At 43.6% G+C, this 21,291-nt stretch overlaps 1 long non-coding RNA gene across 1 annotated transcript; it reads left to right on the forward strand.

The window, feature by feature from the left end:
- Positions 1-10,704: 10,704 nt before the first annotated feature.
- On the forward strand, positions 10,705-16,778 carry LOC139438495 (uncharacterized). Its single transcript, XR_011648183.1, has 2 exons — positions 10,705-10,829; positions 14,770-16,778. It is a non-coding gene; the product is annotated as an uncharacterized lncRNA (long non-coding RNA).
- Positions 16,779-21,291: the final 4,513 nt, after the last annotated feature.

Raw genomic sequence — 21,291 nt, forward strand, 5'->3', positions numbered from 1 at the left:
GGCTGGCCTGCCACAGCCACATCTAGCATAAGCTGGAATGAGGGCCTGCCTCATGGCCTTTCTGGGCACTTGGGGGTTTCAGTGGCTGCCAGCCTCCACCCAGGGGTGAGCATGCTGGCTGGAGGCCCAGAGCAGACTCCTGGTCAGAGCTGTCATTCAGGACAAACTGGTTACTGGAAAGGTCACATCTGGGGACCAGCAGGACACTGCCCCCAATCCCACTCCCCTGGAGTTTCTTGTACCTGTCACCATTGTCCACGGTGCTGTAGAGAAAGGGAATCTGAATTTCCATCATTTTTCAATGGATATTTTTTAAACATAAATCACCTTTCCATCTTTAAGTGTCCAATCGTACTACAATACTGCAATTTATTCTCATATAATTTTAATATTAGAAATGCCTTTTATTGGGTTTCCATTTTTAAAGCTGAGTTATAGATAACACAGAGAAAGCAAACAAAATTGCAGAAGAGAATGGTAAAGGCTACAAGCCTGGATTTTTCTATCAGCTGAAAAGCTGGGAGAAGGGGAGGGGGCAAAGCTAAGCTGTGAACTAGTCTCGTTAGCTTCCAGGATAGGGAAGCAGTTGATCCTGTGTAAGTTCATGAATCTAATGATAGTTAATTTCACATCAACTTGAATAGGGAATGTGATGGTTTGATGAAAAATCATGTTCTTAAAGCTGAAGTATTCCTCTGTGTGTAAACCTATTTTAAATATGACTTTTTGATTAGGTCAATTCAGTTAAGTCCTGGCCCAGACATTAATCTTCTTACTGGACTCCTTTATAAACTGGGTGAATATGGACAGAGATACAAAGGGAGAGAAAGGCAAGGAAGTCAATAGCTGTAAGCAACGCCACCCAGAAGAAGGCCTTTGCATGTACAGAGGAGTCCAGGATGATGCAGCCAAGCTTTGGGGAGACTGTATCACCTGATGATACCTTGATTTAAACATTTTCATGGCCTCTTCACTAAACCTGTAAGCTAATACATCCCCATTGTCAATACAGTTCTGGTATATTGTTTTCAGCCACCAAGCTGACCAGAACAGTAATGGTGTCCAGTGGTTTGATCAAACAAGCACTGGTCTGATTGTTACTATGAGGATACTTCATGGCTTGAGCTCATTAGTCAGTTGATTGCATCTGGGCCTGATTATGCCTACAATCAAGACAGGAACTTGCCTTCAGCTTTGAGGGAAATCTTATTCCATCAATTGAAGGCATTAAGGGAAGAATTGATGGTTGCCGCAGTCAGAAAGAGACAGGCAGCTTCTCCAGGAGAATTCTTTATCAACTTCATTGGGTTTTCGACTTGCTGCCTGCCGTATGGAACTTGGACTTGCTAATATCCATAGTTACATGAACCAATTCCTCTTTAAAAAATTCTCTCAATATTTATATACTTTTATCTTGTCTGTTTTGGCTAAAGCAGACTTTGGTCCTGAGAATGGTTCTGAGAAGCAGAATCTTTAAGATTTCCGAGTTGAGTCTGGCAGTTTGGAATTCGTGCTCTAATATTATTTAAGTTTGCTAAGAGCTGCTGGGAGCAATATACTAGAAATGGGTTGGTTTTTGCCATGAGGCCTGATTAGGTTAAAAGATTGTAGTTCTGAGGCCATGAAAGTGTCCAATCAAGGCATCATCAGGAGACCCTTTCTCCCTGAGCTGCAGCTGTGGGCAGTCACGCACATGGTGTGTCTGCTTGCTGCTCCCTTCTCCTCCAGCCTCATTGCTTCAGCTTCTGTCTACACCAGCTTCCTCTCAGATTCTGTGTTCCTTTTATTTAGGCTTCAGGCTCCTGGGGAGGTCACCCTCAGCTTCTGGGTTCCTCTCTATCAAGGTTTCTTTGGTATCTGGCTTTTTATAAAGGACAACAGCAAGGAGATTCAGACCCAACTGAGCCACACAAGCTAATCAAAGACCCTTGTGGCAGTTTGATATGGTTTATGAATTCCAAAAATAGATTTTGCATTATATTTATAAACTGATCTGTTCTTCTGGGCTAGGGATACCCTTATTGTATTAACTTCGGAAGTTTCAGTTTTACTTGAGTAAATTATGACTAGGGCTTTGATTGGGCCACATCACATAGAAAACAAAAAAACAGAGAAGACAATTGGGGTTTTTGAACCTGGCGACCAGGAAGTAAATACACAGTGAAACAGAAGCATGAGGAAAGTGACCAGGATCCATTAGACATGGTAGAGCCCCTGGGAACACAGTCAAGCCTTTTTCCTGATAATCTAGAACTGTCCTTGTGGACAACACAGCAGCTGAGCCTAGAGAGAAACCAGCCCTGGGAGACATACAAGACCTATCCCAATCTACAGCTGATATTGGAAGAAGCTGGGACCACAGTGCCTTAAGGGGAAGAGGAAGCCTGAACACTTGCAGATGTCAGCAGTCATCTTGCTCCAACAAGTAGCAGTAGACTTCAGTGAGGGAAGTAACCTATGCTTTATGGCCTTTGTGACTATAAGCTCCTATCCCAAATACATACCCTTTATAAAAGCCAATGGATTTCTGGTATTTTGCATCAGCACTCCTTTGGTTGACTAATGCAGCCCTTAAATGTAGAAATTTAATCCAAGCATCTCACCTACAGTAAGTTTGTATACATAAGAATGGATAGCCCTAAGGACATGATTTTCTGAGTTCCACAAAATCTCAAATGGTCACTCACCACCCTTTGGATCTCAGAAATACATATGAGGGAAGCGGACTAGGCCCAATGGATAGGGCATCCACTTACCACATGGGAGGTCTGTGGTTCAAACCCTGGGCCTCCTTGACCCGTGTGGAGCTGGCCCATGTGCAGTGCTGATACACGCAAGGAGTGCCATGCCACACAGAGGTGTCCCCTGCATAGGGGAGCCCCATATGCAAGGAGTGCACCCTATAAGGAGAGCTGCCCAGAGCTAAAGAAAGTGCAGCCTGCCCAGGAATAGCACTGCACACAGGGAGAGCTGACGCAGCAATATGACACAACAAAAAGAAACACAGATTCCAGGTGCTGCTGATAAGGATAGAAGTGGTCACAGAAGAACACACAGTGAAGGGGGGGCGAGAAGGGGAGAGAAATAAATAAAAAATCTTTAAAAAAAGAAATATATATGCAAACTACATTCATTCCACCACAATATTTCAAAAGCCTTAACTCATTTTAGTAGCAATTTTAAGTACAAAATCACATCAAAATCAGTTATAGGCATAAAATGTGTCCTGGGGCAAAAATTCTCTTCTGATGTGGAACTGTGAAACTTAAAAAATAAGTTAACTGCCTCCATTATACAAATGAAGAACTTTCATTAAATAAAAATTCCCATTACCATAGGGAGAAATTGGAAAGGAAACAGGGGTCACAGGCCCCAAATAGTTCTGAAATACTGCAGGGGATATTCCATTAGGTTTCAAAGTCTGAGAGTCACCTCTAGAGCCATGGTTTCTCCTCAGGGCCTGATGGTGCAGCAGTCCCACCCACCCTTTCCAAGGCCATGCCCAGTGGCCATGTTCTCAGCTCAACCCCCCATCAAGCATCTGAGGGCATCAAAACTATAACCCTCGGAGAACACTTGGATGACAGGCTCCACCCTTTCTAAAGCCTGAGAGGCAACACTCTTCCAACAGTGGGGCAAAATCCCCCTCTCTCCAAGCTCTGGGGTATACTCGCTCTTTCTTCACACATGGGTGAGTTCACACTCTGAGCTCAATAAGATGTCTTTACTTAGAACAAAACTTCCATAGTACTGCCATTGTGATCATTTTCCTTCAATGTCTCCCTTTTCTACCTCATTTAATTCAGATGGGCAGTGCCTCCATTTCACACAGACTTCACAGAAAACATGCTGGTTCCACATTGTATCAGTCAGCCAAAGGGGTGCTGATGCAAAATACCAGAAATCTGTTGAGTTTTTTAAAGGGTACTTATTTGGGGTAGGAGCTCATACTTACAAGGCCATAAATCACAAGTTACTTCCCTCACCAATGTCTGTTGCCACATTTTGGAGCAAGATGATTGCTGACATCTGTAAGCGTTCTGCCTTCCTCTTCCCCTTAAGGCTCCATGGTCCCAGCTTCTTCTAATCTCAACTGCAGGCTGTCTTTCTCCAAGGGCTGGTTTCTCTGTGGGCTCACCTGCTCTGTTCTCCATAAGGTCAGCTGTAAATTGTCAAGCAAATGGCCCTCTCTCTTCCCAGGGCCTCTGCCTGTCTAATGGAGCCTGTTCTCTTTCCTCATGTATCTGTTTCTCTGTGTATTTACTTCCCAGGCTCCAGGTTCAAAAATTCCAACCATCTCCTCTGCCTTGTTTCCTCTGTGATGTGGCCCAATCAAAGCCCTAGTCATAATTTGCTCAAGTAAAAGTGACACCTTTGAATTCAATACAATCTAAGGGTATCACTAGCCCAGAGGAACATACCAGTGTACAAACATAATCAGTGTTTCATTTTGTAATTCATCAAAAACACCAAATTGCAACACACATGTAGGAATCAAGGTGAAGCAGGCTAGTTCAGGGAATGAAAAGATGAACCTGGGGCCTGGCAGAAAACCACAGCTGTGAGGCACATGCCCTGGGACCCTTCCTGAGGGAAGGACCTTGTGAGAACTCCCCATTTGGAATGGGATTTTGTCTTGGATCAAAGGAAAGCCCTGGATATTTTAAGGTGCCTGTCATCTGAATTGATGGGTGGGATAAGTAATCAAAACAGCAAATATCTGAGACTCCTCCCCTGAACAAAGGGGAAGGTAAGTAATGGTTTAAAAAGCCAGTGCAGAGAATAAATCAGCCTTCCCCCTCCCCCTTTTCCTCCTTTCTCTGCCTGGACCAGAATGCAAGTCCACCTGGGGACTTTTAATCTGCAGTGGGGAGTTGTAATCTGTAAACCAACCCTTTTTATCCTTTTTAGCCCCTTTTCCCTTTCTCTGTCTGGACCAGCCCACAAGTATACCTGGGACCCATAATCTGTTATTTTCTTTCTCTTCTCTCTTTTTCTTAATAAACTACTGGCCTAACTAAACTGGCATGTTCTTAAATTCTCTTTTGTAACATAACCAAGAACCTAGAGAAAATCTGGCAACAAAGTGTCCAGGCTGTCTGTTGGAGATTTGGACTGGAAGGGTATCAGGAATGAAAGAAAGAAAAAGGAGAGTGAAAGAAGGAGAAAGAAAAAAAGAGAGCAAGAGAGCTGGGATCAGGGGGTCTGCAAGTAGAGACTCATCAGACAACTTTATTGTTTACAAGGGGCTCTCTATATACCCCAGTCTGCATGACAACAAGGAGCAACATGCAGTTAACTATTAGCATTACTAAGGAATTAAAAAAATCTTATCTCAAGGTACAAAGTCTAAGTGTTCTATTTACTACAAAAGGTATGTGCTCATCTTTTCTTTCAGCCTTAACAGCTTCATCCCATTTGCGGGGAACTCTTAATTACCGCATTCCTTGCTTTGCAAGCAGAGCCATGGAAACAGCACATCTCTCCTTGTGAGACCACTGTGCTTCAGTTTCCAACATTTCCCCCTTTTTGTTTTAGTCAAGGTGACTGTGCCTGTCTTAGGTTGCCCTCCTTTTGAGAGTCTTCCCTATCATTGACTACCAACCAAGCTCTTCAACTAGGGGAAGTTATTGAAGTGCTTTTGCTAGCACCAGATTATTCTCATGTCCCATGGCTGTTACACTTTGCAATTTTCTTCAAAAGCACTATCTGGCACAGGTGAGAATCATGAGCAACAGAACAACTATGATTAGCCCTATTCCTAAAGCTGACAGGAAATGCTGTGATTTCCACCAATTACCTGGGTTAAATTTTATAATATGTGAAATCATATCTGAGAAAATATCCTTATCATTGGCTACATGAATTTGATTTTGAGACATTTCTAATATTTTCCTTTGTAATTCAATTATTTCCAGAGAGAGATTATTTTTATGGCCTAGCAAATGATTCTTAATTTTTTTCCATTGTATATCCGATGAATTATAGGCAAGAGGAGTAATATAAAAGTTGCTTTCATTCCAATCACATTTCAATCCCCTTAACAAGTTTAAATTATACAATTGATCTCCAATATGCAAAACAGCTGATTCTAAATCATTAACCCAATTATTTAACTGTTCATCAATGTGCTCTTGGCTTTGCCACAAATCACTAGCATCTTTATGCCAATCATGCATGTACTGTTGAGTCTGTACTTTCATGTAAAGCTACCATAGCAGTAGCAGCAGCTGAAATGATTCCATTTAGTCCCAAATGCTTATAATAAGCAGGCCAATAAAGCATCTAGTCTATTTCAAGAATTCTTGTGCCATATGTAGCAATAACTGACTTTCAGGAGATGACTGCCAAACTGCATCATTCTCACAAGTATTCAGATGCCTTTCCTCCTTCTGGCCATTGCTATTGTTTCTCCATTCTGCAACACACTTTCTGATAGACATGTATACAAAGCACCATTTTCATAAAACAATGAGTCATTCTTAATAGTTATCTTACCAGTTATGAAAACAAATGGATCTCTAACAGGCTTTAAGGTGATATGTTTGATTAAGGGTCAAATACTCTTTTGTCTTATTTCTATTTCCCAACCATTCATAAGTAGGGGCAATTCCAATAAATATTTCCCACAAATTGTTTTGTAGGTTATGACTATGAGTGTCATTAGCCCAAGGGGCCACTATCCATTTTCCTTTGTAATGTTAACAGTTCCTGCCACAATAGCATAAAGAGAGGGCACACAGGCCCACAGTCCATAGGCAGACACAAGCTGCAAGTTCACAGTTACAGAATTTGTGAAGTTAATGTGATGCGTGTCAGCAATTGCCACAGGTCTCAGTGAAGTATTTTAATCTCTGGCCATATTTTCACATTTCCCCCTTTTTGTTTTTGTAAAGTAATGAATACAGCTCAGGTGGTTTTTTGTTGTATTACTCCCCAGAGGGTTTGTATCACACATCTGAGGGCCCATTCCTCTCAAGAGCAGAAAGGATCTGAAAGAATCTGATGTCACAGTCATTGAAGTGTGCACAATGGACACTCATGGGTGAAGTCCATGAGCTGTTGGTAAGGAACAGGCAGCTGGAACTGCTGGGCTAGGCACCTCAAGGTCTGGTACTCATGATGTTCACCTTTCTGGTGGAGCCACTCTGCTTTGGACATCTCACTTGACCCTCAACAAGGTCTTTTCTGTGGTTCCTGATACTGATTTGGAAGACTCACTTCTTAAGGGCCCCACATTGGGTGCCAGCTGTCACCTAGTGAGATTTTCTTCCCACAGATCCTCTTGGAAATCTGCTCTTTCCATCCGGACTTACACTAAAATGACTGACTGCTTCCCTGGTCAGTGAAATGCTCACATGGGGTCTATTCTCTGGGGACTCACTTTCCAGAAACTCAGAATTTTCCAAATTAATAATTTCTGATTACTTTGTCCTGAAGACTTCTTAGCTTATCCCTTTCTTCCCACAATTTACTATAAACAGGAAGGAGAAGTCAGGCCACATTCCCACATTTGGTTTGGAAATTTCCTCAGCTAAATATTCAAGTTGATCACTTTCAAATTATGCCTTCCTTCTAACACCTGGAGTCAATTTTGCCAAGTTCTCTGGCACTTTATAGCAGGGGTTATTAACAGGGGATCTGTAAGCCTGAATTGAAATTAAAAAAATTTTTTTGTGGGAATGTGTTGATGTGGGTGTGATACATTTATTAAATAATACACAATGTAGTGTGGACTTAGCAAGGGGTCCATGGCTTATGCCTGACTGGCAGAGGGGTCTGTGGAACAAAAAAGGTTAAGAATCCCTGCTTTAAAGCAATGATCAACTTGTTTCCAACTTACAATGATGTATTCATTATTTCGAAGGCCTCTTCAGAAGTATCCTTTGCATCTATATATCTACTAACAATCCCTTCAAAGCATTAGAGGCTTTTCCTATTAAGGTCTCACAAGTCTTCCAAAATCAACCATTTAGTCATTTATAAACCTGTTCACACCTTCATGGTGTTTGCATAGCAGCATGCACCCCACTCTCCTGGTATCAGCTTCTCTTATAATTTGCTGAAAGCTCCTGGGAGCAATGTCCCAGAAATGGGCTAGCATTTACAAAGGGGATTTATTAGGATAAAAGCTTAGAGTTCTGAGTTTGTGAATGCATCCAGGGGATCATTTCTCCCTGAGCTGCAGCTACAGGCCATCAGGCACATGGGAGTGCCTACCTGTCTATCCTTTCTCCTCTGGGCCTTGTTACTTTCAATGTCTATCAAAAGTGGTGTCCTCTCAGTTTTTGTATTCTCTTGATTTCAGCTTCTGGCTTCCAGAGTCTTCTTGCTCAGCCTGGGTTCCTTTCTATATCTGCAGCTTGTTTATTATTATTATTATTATTATTATTATTATTATTATTATCTGTCGTTTTATTCCACCATTTATAAAGGACCTGGTAATATGATTAAGACTAAAGCAGGATCATGCAATCTAATTAAAGGCCCTTAACTGACATAATTTAATTAAAAATTCCATCCTATTATAGGTTTGTATGTACATGATGATTTTTTTCAAGTCCAGAAATCTTCAAGCTGCTGCAAATATGAGTAAATTAAATAGCATTAAAGACTGTGTCCAATGATCAATTGAGTATGGACACTCTATGCATGAAATAGCAATAGAAATATGCAAAATACAACCAATCAACAGTGCTACTTTGCTGAGACCAGCTCAGCAATAGGTTGGCTCAAAGGGAAGTTGATGCAGAACTTAAGACATAAAAGGACAGAAAGAAAAACACAAGAGGAAATAAAGATGGGACCAGGGAACTCACGGCTTCTGGAACTGAGTGCCTTGACCCTAGTTTCCACATATTTATTAGAAATTACAAAGCAGCAGCTTTCCATGTATACTTTCAAGTCTGTTTGTTATTAGAACTGCAACATTTACAATACTAGGGAACAGGCCATGCAAATGTCAAATACCTCCTCATGCAAACTATTGTGCTGACAAGACAGTGTTCTGTCTAGTCAAGAATCAGTGTTCCTAAGCCCACATTTCTTATCTACATTATGGAAACATTCTAACTTCAAGCCAGATTCCCATATACATATTCAAGCTATTTTCCCACAAATCAGTCTGACCTCTGCAGTGAGGTGGGGTCCTGGACCCAGGAGACAATGGGGGTGATCATCAATCTCAGCATCTCCATTTCCATTTCTCTGGCCCATCTTCCCTCCCTCTCTGGATCCCTCTCCCAGAGCACATGACAACTGTGGGTTGCACACCCTAAGGGTCCTAGAAATGGGGGTAGGGAAGGAGGACCCTGGGCCTCTTCCTGATTGCAGAATTTCCTCAGCCTTTTAAGGTTTTTGCTCCTGATGCCAGATGCCTAGAATACCATGGAACCAAGACGGTGGTCAGAACGGTCATGGTCACCTTCCTTGGTGGTGCCATGAGTATGTGCTCATCCAGGGAAGTCACAGATGCTGCCAAGGCCCCACCCAGGAACCCATGAAATTGTCAGCAGGCCTGCAGCATGTGGCCTTCATGGCTATCTTTAATGGCCTTTTGAAGACTCTTTAGAGAATCCATTTCTGAGAAGGCTTATGTTCCCAGGTGTGTTTTCTTTCCTCAGAGGAGCACAGGGCACACCAGCCTCCCAGAGCTTGCCTGGAGACCACTGGGTGTCACTCTTCCTCCGCGAGGATGAAGTCCACTTGCCTCTCCTCCAGGTTCTCCACCACTGCACCACTAGGAGTTTCTCAGGGACCTCCCTCAGGCCTACTGTTTTCTTTTCCTAGATATGTATTTATAAGTACCAGTCACTTTCCCTTGTGAAAATTTTCCCAAAATGCATATTCCATCAACATCTGTTACACTTATTATCTTTTCAAACGTTGAAATGGGTAGACTGCCACACCAGGGGCAGTGGAAATCAGAAAGTGGTTTAGCAAAGGGAATTGAAACCACCACCTGTTCATCTTGAAGTCAATGAACTTGCCCACAGGATAGCATAAAAGACAATAACACACATGGTAGAGCAAGCCACATGCCCAAGAAGTTGTCACTCCCAGCAGAGGCCATGGAGGGGACCATCTAGTCGGCAGCTCCGCCACCGACCAGCACTGTCTCTCTGCTTCCTCATCTGACAAATGGTGGTGGTGATGGTGGCACTACCCTGAAGGGCTGCCATGAGAACGAAGAGTTTACACACGTAAGGATGTGCTGGAGCTGGTGGTGGTGGCGGGGAAGGTGTTACTTCAGCAAAGTGATGGAGTGAACCCAAAAGTCCAACAATGGCAGAAGAGCCAAAGTAAGGCACTGTACACACACTCGGTGTGGCCATTTACATTTAAAATTAATATTGACTCCAAACCACCAGAGAACAATATAGCCATTACCTCTTGCCTAAAATTTTGTGGTAACATGGAAAAATAGTGATAATGGGATGTTTACTATTTTTAAGTATATCAATTTTATGTAAGTCTGGAATAATGATAAGTGGCATATAAACATGAATCGTGGTCTAGAAGGAAAAAAATGAACAAACATTTTGAACACTTCTGAGGTGAAGAAGTTATAGGATTATTTTTCTTTGCCTTTGAGCTCCATGAGTTTGATGTTTAAGAATGATAATTCAAGTGGTCTCTTAAATTTTTCTGTTAAAATAGTTGCTATAATTTGAATTTATTTAACTCAATTCTGATATGTCACAGGTATTAACCATGGACCTGTAATAGCTGGTGTAATTGGAGGTCAGAAACCACAATATGGTATCTGGGGCAACACTGTAAATGTGGCCAGTAAAATGGACAGCACTGGAGTCCTGGATAAAATACAGGTAATTCCATCTGCTCTGACAATTGTCGACTGTGTCTGTTCTATTGGAACCATAAATAAGTATTCTAACGAGGGTAATATTAAAGCAAAGGAAAGAAAATAAGCCTGGTTACTTAGTCAAATCTTTGTTATTGTAAAATTTCAAATAGTTTCTGGAGTAACTGTAACCAAAAAAAATTTTGAAATAATATAAAAGCTATTGCATTGCTGAAAACAAATGTCAGAATAGCCACTGACATGGCAGATGGCAGCCTTGAGCAGGAAGTGCAGACTAGGTGCCTCCCCCTTCTCCCTGGCCCCAGCACCCTGCAAGGAGATTTGCAAGGGTTCCCCCAAAAGCACACATGACCCCTGCCTTTCTGTTCTGGGGTCTGAACTGGGAGGAAGAGTGAAGGAGCAGGCTGGGAGCAGTGACAGATAAGAGATGGCAGTTCTGTGTGGGCCTAGCAGGAATGACTGGAAAGCCCTGAATCCACTCAAAGGAGAGAAAGGGAAAATCTGACAAGTTAAAAGTGGTGATTGGAGAAAAAGCTATTTAATGTCAATATTCCTATTAGTCATTAAATCTATTGTAACCATGGTTAAAAGAGCTACAATGATAATAATAATATTGTAGGAAAAAAATGTTTCCTAATTCACTTGAATGATCACACACAAAAACAGATCTATTAGAATGACGCTGAAACTGTTTTCCACTGTTGGGATGTGTGGGTGGGCAGCCTGCGATGGAATAATGACAAAGTCAAGGGGGATGGGAAAGAAGACGAGGGAGGCAGTGGCCACGACAGCAAATATTCCCCAAGCCTGATTTTTAATTCACTCTGTAACCACTTCCTGTGCAGCAGCGAGGTAGCCACTGAGCTTACAGCAGTGAGCAAATTGGACTCATTTCTGTCTTCAGACAGTGTATATTCTATTGAAGATAAGAGAGAAGCAGTCTATGTACAAATGAGCCACTGAAAGCTGTGACACATGCCAGAGCCAGGGACCTGCTCCAGTCTGGGTGACTCACAAAGGCCTGAGTGCTGGCAGCTGGGCAGCCTGCAGCACATGGTCGGGGAGAGCCACTGCTCAGCCCACCATGGAGGGGATAGCAGATGGGAGCAGAGCTAGCTGCCCTTTTCCTTCTGGCCAGTGTGCTTGAAGGCCAGGTCTTTGCCCTGCCTCTCCTGCCCATCATTTCCTCTCTCCATCCGGGTCCCATTGTTTAACCAGGTCCTGGTGGCCAGGCTCTAGATGTCTCTGCATGAACACACTAGTCACTCCCATGTCGGGGCTGCCCCTGCAATCCTGGCCACCCCAGGCTCTTCTGCTGGGCTGGAGAGGGATGCCCACAGCAAGAGCGCATGCTCCCCTGGCCCAGCTGCAGGACAGCCTCTGTCTCACCACCCACTGGGATATTCCCAAGCAAGAGGGTCATTCTACCATCCTTCACAGCTTGCCAAGCAGTTTGTAAGCTCTCGGGGTAAGACCCAGAAGCTGTTTAACAGGGGCTGGCCAGGGAGAGCACTTGCTCCTTCGATCATAAATCCCCCATGGGTCAGCATTTAAAATGGGTTTAAGCTTGAGGAGGTCTTCAAGAGGAGATTGGCCATCACAAAACTCCACGCCATTTATTGCCCATCAGCCACCTGGACTGTCCCACACACTTTGTCCCTTGGGAGGAAATAGGACAGGCTTCTGCCTGTCCAGAATGGAGCATGTGCAGGCCTGGATGAGGGCTTCACCCAGCGACCAGAAGGTTCATCTGAGTCAGTTTTCTTCTCCTGAGGGCAGAGCTCTCTCGGTTCCAGTAGCCTCTCAATTCCATTTCTGTGCAAAAAGAGGAGTGATTTTTCAGGAAAAATGGAAAATGAGGCTGAGACCATTAAAAGCTTCTGCTGGGCCCAAGGAGCAGCTTCTCGTGATTAAAGAGAATTACACTCCTGCAGGGCTTTCTGGCCCAGAAGCCTAAAGAACTGCACAGAAAGCCCCTCAACTTCCCTCAGCCTCATTAGGGTGGGCAGCCTCCTGCTGGCCTCCTGGTGGCCATGAGCATCTGGCCCAGGTGGTGGTTTGGTGTCACTGATACCCAGGCATAGATAAAAAATGCCAGTCCATAAGTGATTCAACTGCAGAATTAACCTCAAATGTTCCACAGGGTGTTTCCCTCTGTGCAAGGTCAAAAGTCAAGGACCTGTAGAACCCTGATGCTGACTGCCCCTGAGAATGCCAAGGATGAGAAAACACCCATAACCCAAGCTTCTTGGCTATCTCCATATTCTTTCCATTCTCCTCTAATGCCCAAAGCCCTTCCCGTGCTCTGACCTCAAGCTCCACCTGACCTCGAGCTCCACCTGGCCTTGTCCTGGAATTTGAGCCCCATCTGGGGGCTGGCAGGACAGAAGTTCTGGCACCAGAGTTTCCCACCTTCCACACCCTTTTCTTGCCCACTCTGCTCATAGCTGGCCCTCGGGTCACCTGGCAGGAAGATGGAGGACTCTCTTGCTCTGCCCACAGGCTGCTCTTGACATCGAGACTTCTCCCTCGTTTGAAGGAGTCCCTGGCTTTTTTCCTGGTTCTCATATTCCCAGCCACTGACCCATGAAGATGCCAGTCTTGAGTCTCTCACAGTCCCCACATCTGAGGAGGTTGGCTCACTGCTGCCACCACTGCCTGGCCCCTCATCACTGTCACCTGGTGATGCCAGGCTCATTCCACCCAGCAGAGCCCATTACAAGCTCAAGCTGAGCCTGCACAAGGCTCCATGCCAGCCAGTGCCTCCCTCCAGGGGATTCCACAATCCAGCCCCAGAAATCCCACCACCATTTGGCCCAGCAGCAGGGGTCTCCTCATGGTGCAATGCCAGGAAACAAAGAGTCTTGTCACATTGGCAGGGTGTGAATGAGGGGCTCTTGTCTCCATAACACCCAAAGTCGATCTGTGAAATGAGGAAATTTACACCTGACCTAGCCATGCCCATGCTAAAGTGAATGCAAGGATGCAAATGTGGCTCAGACAACTGAGCTCCCACTTACCACATGGGAGGTCTGTGGTTCAGTTCCCAGTGCCTCCTAAAGAAGACAGCAAGCTGGCATGATGGGCAGGCACAGCAAGCTGACACAAGATGGTGCAACAAGAGACACAAGGAAAACATAATAAGAGACACAACAAAGCAGGGTATGGAGGTGGATCAAGCAATTAGGTGCCTCCCTCCCACATTGGAGGTCCCAGGTTCAATTCCCAGTGCCTCCTAAAGACACAGCACACAGCAAGAGCAAATAATGAGGGGGTGGGGAGAAATAAAACAAATCTTTTAAAAAAATGATACAGAATTTTAAAAAATAATAATAAATAAACTGAATGTAAACTCCTTTAGCTCTTCTAGCTTTAGGTCATTGATTCCTGTGAGTCCACTTGCAAGGGTTGACTCAGCTTCTTAGGGTACTTTCTTCCACCTATAGTCAAACCTATTAACATCATTTATTGTTTCATGAATCAGCATTCATGACACTTTGTAAATAACATCAGCAGTCGCACTTTTTAAAAAAAATGTACTTTCATTTGCCAGGTTTTTCACCTTAAATTTGAATCTTTACGTTCTTGAAATCATAGCACAGACCTAGACTTAACTCAGCTTCTCTTGGCAGAATGGCACAGCATCATTCTGTTGTCCCATCCACAACACATGGCTTGTGATAGCCCACAAGCCTACTTAACCCTGGAGATTACTTGTATTTGAGGTTGTTTCCAGTTTTTCTCTATCACAACACTGAATTTAAGGATACCTTTGTCTTCAAAAAGAATTTCTTCTTACATATTATTCCTGCTTCCTCTAATTTCTCCAAAGTGGAATTAGCCAGTCAGTGTGAACAGACTCTTCATCCTTGTAGTGAAGTGGCTTCTCAAAAGGGTTGTGTTAATTTCTAGACTAAACACCTCTTTTTCCATGTGGCCTGCAGGTTATCAAGGAAATGAGCTCATTTTGCAGTCCTTGGGATACACATGCACGTGCTGGGGAATAATCAACGTGAAAGGAAAGGGGGAACTGAAGACGTATTTTGTGAACACAGAGATGTCACGGTCACTTTCCCAGAGCAGTGTGGCATGTTGAAAGACACCTTCGTGCCCAGAGGACCAGATGTTCAGGAAGGTTCCACACCCTTTCTGACTGCCTCATTGACCCCTCATTTCCTGTGTGCATGCTCTGTCCTGTCCCATGGAGCCTTTTATTTATTTATTTATTTTTAATATTTATTTATTATTTTTTTTAAATTACATTAAAAAATATATATGAGGTCCCATTCAACCCCACCACCCCCGCCCCCCACTCCCCCCACAGCAACACTCTCTCCCATCATCGTGATACATCCATTGCACCTGGTAAGTTCATCTCTGAGCATCACTGCACCCCATAGTCAATGGTCCACATCATAGCCCAGACTCTCTCACGTTCCATCCAGTGGGCCCTGGGGGGATCTACAGTGTCCCGTGATTGTCCGTGAAGCACTATCCAGGACAACTCCACGTCCCGAAAATGCCTCCACATCTCATCTCTTCCTCCCATTCCCCACACCCAGCAGCCCCCATGGCTACCGTTCCCACACCCATTCCACATTTTCTCTGTGGACATTGGATTGGTTGTGTCCATTGCACACCTATGTCAAGTGAGGGCTTAGATTCCACATGGGTACTGGATGCACTCTTCCCGCTTCTAGTTGTAGACACTCTAGGCTCCATGTTGTGGTGGTTGACCTTCTTCAACTCCATGTTAGCTGAGTGGAGTAAGTCCAATAAGTCAAAGTGTAGGAGCTGAAGTCTGTTGAGGCTCTGGGCCTGGGTGTCATATTATCAGTCCAGAGATTCAAATCCCCTACATATATCTTAAACCCAGCACCAACTACAATTCCAATAAAGTAGCATGCAAGTCTTGTGAAAAGAGATCCCCTTTGAGTCCATTTCCATCACGCAGAAACACCAGCTCCAAAGAAGGGCCATCTGTCATGGCAGTGAACCCCTTCTGCCATGACCATAGAACCCGTGGGTCTCTTTATCCCTCAAAAGAACCAATACCTGGGGTTGTATCTACCTTATCTGTCTCTTAGACTCTGTTCAGTTGTACATAGGGGTATTCCTTCTGACAACCTCCAGACTCTTTTTTAGAGACTCACAGCCTTATAATCTCATTTCTCCTTTCCATTTCCCCCTTACATTAGGTCAAACTGCTTCCCGAAGTCATGTTATTATATGTAGACAGGTATATTCTGCTGTTCCGCATTGAATCTTTAATTCAAGGTCATTTTCTAGTTGCTTCTTCAGCTGGTATGTGGTAGTGATCCCTCGGTGCCAGGGAGGCTCATCCCCGGGTGTCGTGTCCCACGCTGGGGGGAATGCATCACATCTACATGCCATGGAGCCTTTTAGACTTGCACCTGTGACCCAGTGACATATCATTTGGTGTCTGATGTGTGCCAAGGTCGTTTTGCCACTTGCACTGTGCTTACTCCCAAGTGAAAGGGAAAGGAACGTGATTTGTGGGAGAAAAGGATTCAAGGAACTAACAAAGATGATAGAGGTGAAACAAACAAAAATTCTTATGGCAATAAAACTAGGGGGTGTATATTATCTTCTGATGCATGTTCCTTTCTGGAAAATATGATAGCACACCAACTGCATCTGCTAGTCAGATATTAAAACACAGTATTGGTGAATAAGTTGATTCTGTCTCCCTACATGGAGTTTAATTGTATTTGTGCACATCTCATCTGTGGCTGTCCATGGGCCCCAGTTGGGATTTGTGGCTCTTGTCACCTCACTCTGTTGTTTCATGCCATGAGCACATTGCCATCCATTACCAGAATTAGTACTCGGCACCTACGACCAGTTTTGTACCATATATGTCTGATGTTTTGGTGCCATTGTCTTTTCTAAGGTTAATTCATTAAAAGTTTTTGGTTTTTTAGTGCCTGTATCTTTTTTTAGTCCTTTCTTCTTTCTCCTGTAGTTTACTCCAGAATTCAGGTTTGGTTTTCTTTTGTTTTGCCCTTCTCCCCTTTTTGCATCCATTTCAGTTTCCTAGCTGCTGAAACAAATACCACACAATGGATTGGCTCGTGGTTTTGAAGCTAGGAGAACTCTAAAACCAAGGCATCAGCAAGGTGATGCTTTCTCCCAGAAGATCATGGTATTCTGGGACTGACTGCTGGCACTCCTTTGTCCTTGCCTGTCACATCACATGGCAATGCTCATGGCAGTCTTCTTTCTCTTGAAGTTCTTTTGACTGTCAGCTTCTGGCTGCTCCCTGACACTTCTTTTCCTTTGTCCAATCTCCTTTCTTTATAAGGACTTCAGCCACGTTGGGTTAAAGCCCACCCTCCTTCAGTGTGGACACCTTAACTAACATCATCTTCAAAGGTCCTATTGACAAATGGGTTCACACCCACAGGACCAGGGGTTGGGACCTGAACCTGCCTTTTGTGAGGACATGATGCAATCCCTAACAACCTCACATTGGCAGTTGTTTCCAAAAAAAGCTCTCCAGAAGCCAATATTGAGGTATCCCTGGGTAACTCAGATCAGGACAAAGTTTTTATTCAGATAATTGAGAATGCAGCACCCCAGAAAAGAAAGAAAACAGGCTCCATATATCTATTGACCTAGCATTAATTACAGCATCTCTGGAGAATATTTTCAGGAAAAACAGTATTTTACTGCTGTGGCCATTTGAAGATTTTGTGGACTCCAGAAAATCCTGTCCTTAGGGCTAATCCATTCCCACGTGTATAAACCTATTGTAAGTGGGGCCTTTTGATTAAATTACTTCATCTAAGGGCCTTTGATTAGATTGCATAACCCAGGGAAGGTCTTGATCCTCTTACTGGAGTCTTTTTAAAAATAAAACAGAGGACTGAAATGCCACAGATACAGAAAAAGCTGCAGAAACAGGAAATGCTCAGAAGCTGAGAGGGAAGGCGCCAGGAACCAGAAGCTGAGGGAAACCACTCTGACCAGAATCTGAAAGCAACAAGGCCCAGAGGAGAGGGGAGAGAGGAGCAGTCTCCACCATTGTACCTGATCACCCACAGGGGCAACTCAGGGAGAAAGCATCCCCTGATGAAGCCTTGAATTGGACAGTTTCACAGCTTATCATTGTAAGCTTTTAAGCTAAGATATCCCCATTGTAAAAGCCAACCCATTTCTGATATATTGCCTTGGTAGCCTTTAGCAACCTAAAACAAATGGTCAAAAGATTCTCTACCAGCAATAGCACCCATTTTAATTTCCTAGACTGCTCAAGCAAATACTATGATACGGGTTGCCTTAAACAATAGGAATTTAAAAGAAAGTCCAAATCAAGGTCATGCTTTCTTCCCTAAGACTGTGGTGTTCTGGGCTGACTTCCAGCAATCCTTGGTCCTTATTTGTTTCATGACAAGACACATCATAGCATCTCCTGGTCTCTCCCTTCTCTTCCAGGTTTCACTGATGTTAAGCTTCTGCTCTGTCTGTGGTTTTCTTTGTCTGAATTTCATTCTTTAGTGAATACACTTTGGGGCACTGCTGCACTGCATGAATTATAGTTTACATTGTAATTTACACTCTCCCCCAGTACATTCAGTGGGTTATGGCAGGATATGTCCAGCATCTGTCCCAGCAGTATCATTTAGGACAACACCAAGTCCCCAAAATGCCCCCACATCTCATCTCTTCTTCCCTTTCCCTGCCCTCAGCAACTACCATGGCCACTTTCTCCAGATCAATGCTACAGTTTCTTCCATTATCAGTCAAAATAGTTCTATAGTAGAATACCGGTAAGTTCACCCTAATCCATATTTCATTCCTCCATCCTCTGAACCCTGGGTTGGTGATGTCCACTCCAATTCTACATTGAGGGGGGGGGCTTAGATCCCACGTGACTGATGGATGTGATTCTCCCTCTTGGTGATGTAGGCACTCTTGGTCCCCTGGTGTTGTGATTGACCATCTTCACCTCCCTCTTAGCTGTGCAAGTCAAACTGGAGAGTAGGAGCTGCAACCCTGCTGAGACTCAGGGCCCAGCTGGCACATGGCCAGTCCAGAGATTGAATTCTCCTGGGTATACACCAACCCCAGCACCAACTAGTAAAAGTGACAGAAGAGGCATGTGTAGAAATTTCACATCTGAGTCCAACTCCATCACACTCAGGAACACAAATTCCAAAGTAGGGCCCACTGACCAGGTATTGAACTCTAGAGACAACCACCATGATCGTAGAACTAGTGTATCTCCATAGCCCTCAGGAGCACCAGTTCCTGGGGTTGTATCTACTTTGGCTGTCTCTGGGATCCTGCTGAAACATGCATAAGCACAACCCCTCTGATGAACAACCAAGTCTTTTTTGAAGACTTAGCCATATATACTCATTTGTCTTTACCATTTCCCCCTTTTATTCAAGGTCTTTTTTCTATTTGCATCACCAGTTAGTGATTGGTAGTAATCCCTTGGTGCCAGGGAGGTTCATCCCTGGGAGTCATGTCCCACGGGGGGGGGGGGGAAGGTAATGGATGTACATGCTGAGTTTGGCTTATAGAGTGGCCACAGTTGAGCAACATGGAGGCTCTCAGGAGGTAACTCTTAGGCACCCTGCCACTCTAGGCCTACTTCAAATTTCAGGCACATAGGCTCATAAGCATAGTCATCAGTATCAGGAGCTCATCATTGGAGCCTCGTTCTTCACTGGTCTTTGCCCTTGCACTTGAGGGATTGTTGCTATTCTATTGGAGAATGTGACAGAGTTCCCCCAGTTAGGAACTCAACACTCCCTCAATTGTCATTTGTAACTGTAACTACTATGAAAAATATCCAACATATATTTGAACATTTTTATGTACCCTATATACATGACCTGGAGAGCTCCCTCCCAACCATTTGTCCCCCATCAATGACACCCCACACCAGCATTCCTCCCTGCCATAGTTGAACCCCTCTGTGGTCCAAAATGTCTTCAAAAATGAAGTCTAATATATTGCCAAATTCAATTAATAGGAAAATGAAATAGTAGTGATATGTTTAAAGATTAGAAATAGAATACATACTAATTTAGAAAAACTAAAAGTAAAAATAAATTGGGGTATTAAAAAATGAAAAATATCATAAAACGTTTTTCACATTTTGTCTTTAATCACTGTAATAGGTATATGTACAGTGGGAAGGCAGTTTCTTTCCTTTATTTCTCAGTGTCTACATCCTTTTTTTTCTAATTTTTTCTCTATTTTTTAAATGTTACATTAAAAAAATATGAGTTCCCCATATACTCCCCGCCCCCCTCACCCCACTCCACCTACATCAACAACTTCTTTCATCTTCGTGGGACATTCATTGCATTTGGTGAATATATTTTGGAGCACTGCTGCACCACATGGATAATGGTTTACATTGTAGAAAGTTTTAGATCACAGTAAAGTCACATATAAAATATAAGGGACTCCCATATATCCAACATCAAACATTTTTCCCCCTTCCCCAGCAATGATGTTTTTACATGTTCATGTTATATTTACTGCAGCTGATGTACAGATATTGAAACATAGCTATCAAACATGGTTCCATTTTGGTTTACATTATGGCTTATATTTTAGACTGTACAATTGTCTAAACATTATGGTTTACATTTTAGCCTATAGACTTTTATACCTTTTTGGTGTAATTTCACATGTCCTATATCCATCATTGCACCATCTTGTGAAACACTTCCATTGCCCCCCAGTCACCCTGCTTCCATCCATTCTTTTCCTCTCCCCCTCTCCCCTCAGGGCCCACAGTTATAATCAATCTTCATTGCTTGAAGGACCAGATTCACAGATACTTGCAACAATGCTGAGGGCTTGACATACTAGAATGTCCTTTCCCATTGGGAGCCACCAATTCTCTTGAGAGACACAATTCCATCTATTTCAGAACATCAGGTCTTCCCAAAGCTCTTTGTGCTCCAGGCAACTGAAAACACTTCTGTGAGCTAAAAATGCAAATCAGAAGCCTTAGAGTTCATTTCTGTCAGGCCAGTGAACAGTGACATCCATAGGTGAGTAAAAATATCCATCCTCAAGGTTCTCCTAAACCCTTAAGTTTTGTAGGAAGTCTTCTTTCATTAAAAGCACTTTAGAGGAAGCAGACATGGCTCAAGCAGTTGGGCACCCACCTACCACTTGGGAGGTCCTGGGTTCGGTTCCCAGTGCCTCCTAAAGAAGACAAACAAGACAGTGAGCTGACATGAAGGGCTAGCATGGCAAGCTGATGCAACAAGATAACACACTGAGACAACAAGGAAACACTACAAGAGATACAATGTGTCTCAAGACAGATGTGGCTCAAGTGGTTGGACACCTTCCTCCCATATGGGAGGTCCCATGTTCCATTCCCAGTGCCTCCTAAAAAAAAAAAAAGATGAGCAGACACAGAGAGCAGGCAGTGAGTACAAACAAGGAAAGGGTGAGAAATAAATAAA

Source organism: Dasypus novemcinctus, unplaced genomic scaffold (assembly GCF_030445035.2).
Source record: "Dasypus novemcinctus isolate mDasNov1 unplaced genomic scaffold, mDasNov1.1.hap2 scaffold_106, whole genome shotgun sequence".
NCBI lineage: Eukaryota > Metazoa > Chordata > Mammalia > Cingulata > Dasypodidae > Dasypus > Dasypus novemcinctus.